The sequence below is a fragment of the Mustela putorius genome, unplaced genomic scaffold (assembly GCF_011764305.1).
Source record: "Mustela putorius furo isolate JIRA1106 unplaced genomic scaffold, ASM1176430v1.1 tig00000407_pilon_pilon_pilon, whole genome shotgun sequence".
NCBI lineage: Eukaryota > Metazoa > Chordata > Mammalia > Carnivora > Mustelidae > Mustela > Mustela putorius.
In genome coordinates this window covers 710,691-713,032 of record NW_025421373.1, presented here as the reverse complement: position 1 = coordinate 713,032, position 2,342 = coordinate 710,691, and the positions used below count along the sequence as shown (strand labels likewise).

Genomic DNA, 2,342 nt, shown 5'->3' with positions numbered 1-2,342 from the left:
AAGTAAATGGAACAAGCTGCTGATTATCACTCCCTGAGGCTATGAATTATTTGGAGGTTCTGGAAGAGGTGGTGATTGAGGCAAACCACCATGATTACTGGTGCTTGATTCTACAATATCCGCTCTCATCAAGTGACAAGGTCCCCAAGTTGCTTTTGCATTTCTAGGGACTGGAGTTAGTTGAAGTCATTGCCAAACATCTAGACAGAGAAAGTAAAACACAGAAGTAGAGATGTAAAAGGCAAAGTTAAGCTCCATCTTGAAAGAGTCACAATTACAAAAAGACATGAGTAAATACAACATCATAAAACAAACAAATAAAACTAGTAGATACAATTTACTCCAAGTTAGTTGACATAATGACATAAAATTAGTTTTTATTAAGTATAATTTTAATTAGCAATAATCGCGCCTCAGATAAACCTCATTGGCTACGATACTGCCACTGCGCAAAGCTAAGTATAATTTTAATTGTCAAAAAGAAATGGATGAATAATGTCAAAAAACACAGTGACAAAAATTATAAAACAGGAAAAAATTCAAGATATATGTATATAATGTGTATATAATATACAAAATGAATATAGAAGTTACAGAGATGTTATTGTGTGTGTGTGTTTAAAACAAAACTAAGGCTGTGAGGGGACATATCTGACTCTTGATTTCAACTCAGATCATGATCTCAAGGTCCTGGGATCTAGCCCCATTTGGGGCTCCACGCTCGGGGACATCTGCTTGAAATTCTCTCCCTCTGACCCTCTCTGTGCTTGCTCTCTCTCTCTCTCTTTCTCTCTCAAATAAACAAATCTTAAAAAAAAAAAAAAGTAAGGTCTATAAGATAAACGTAATAAGAATTTAAAAGACTGACAGTTGAGTAGCAGTATTTCAGCAGGAATAACTACACAATTTTAGAATTAAGAAAGTACATTAGTTCTCAAGTTGAAAAACTATTCTAACTCACTCTAGTATACTCATATTCTTCTATGAGCCCTAGACTGAGTCAAGGAAAAGTTTAAAATTATTATACAGAAACATCCAAATGGTGAGACCTAAGCAAGTGTCCCAAACTTGAAATCTTCTGCAGCATACAAGTAGATCAGCTATCTTAAAATATTTTAAAAATCATAATCAATACTGTGTTGCAACCTATTCTGCTGTTTGCTTAATTCAGGGGATTCCATCTTCTCACATTCAGGACATTAAACATGAGAATTAAATATGTAAAAGACCATTTCTTCTGAATCCAGTTATCCTTAGATAGTGAAAGTGAGACTATGAGTGGCGCTGCTGGTTGAAATTCATCCTGTTCAGGGAAGAGGAAAATGTAGTTAGGGGCCCCTGGGTGTCTCAGGGGGTTCAGCCTCTGCCTTTGGCTCAGGTCATGATCTGAGTCTTGGGATTGAGCCCCACATCAGGCTTTCTGCTCAGCAGGGAGTCTATTTCTCTCTCTCTCTGCCTGCCTCTCTGTCTACTTGTGCTCGAAAAATAAATAAATAAAAAATTTTTAATGAAAAATTTTATTTATTTTTTTATAAAATAAATAAAATAATAAATAATGATAAATAAATAAAATTTATTTTTAAAAAAGGAAAGAAAATGTAGTCAGAAAAAAAAATGCTCAATCTGAAAGAAAAAAAAAAGATGCTGACTGTAATTTGTCAAGCCACATGCTTTTTTAAAAATTTTATTTTATTTATTTATTTGACAGAGAGAGATTACAAGTAGGCACAGAGGCTGGCAGACAGAGAGGGAAAGACAGGCTTCCCGCTGAGCAGAGAGCCCGATGCAGCGCTCGATCCCAGAGCCCTGGGATCACGACCTGAGACCAAGACAGAGGCTTTAACCCACTGAGCCACCCAGGTGCCCCAAGCCACATCCTTTTTTGAAATAACTGAGATATCTCAATTAACTTTCTTATACTTCAATAATTTGATTCAGGACCACTGGAAGGAGGTTTATAAGGAGAGCAGTAACCAACTCAAGAGTAAATAGGGCCCATGTGTCCTGCAGGAATTAATATAGCTTCCAAAGAAAATTAACTCTGCAGAAGACAGTAAGGCTTTTAGAGCTTCTGACTTTTCTATCCTGATGAAGGCAAAAAATTCTATTAATCTTACTATTTACATCATCTTACAGCTAGTTCAGATTATTTTCTCTGGAAAAAAGGAGAAATAGGAAGAAAACACAACCAAAAAAATCATCAAGTGACTATCCTAAAGCAATTTGTCTCAAATATGTAATGTGCATCATATCTTTCCCTTTACATGGATCTATCCTCTTTGAAGATATATATGTTTTGAATATTGAAATTAAATGGAAGAAAAATTTTAAACTATAACAAC

General features: G+C 35.1%; 1 pseudogene; it reads right to left on the bottom strand.

The window, feature by feature from the left end:
- Positions 1 to 347: 347 nt before the first annotated feature.
- LOC123391960 lies at positions 348 to 457 on the bottom strand (annotated as a pseudogene).
- Positions 458 to 2,342: the final 1,885 nt, after the last annotated feature.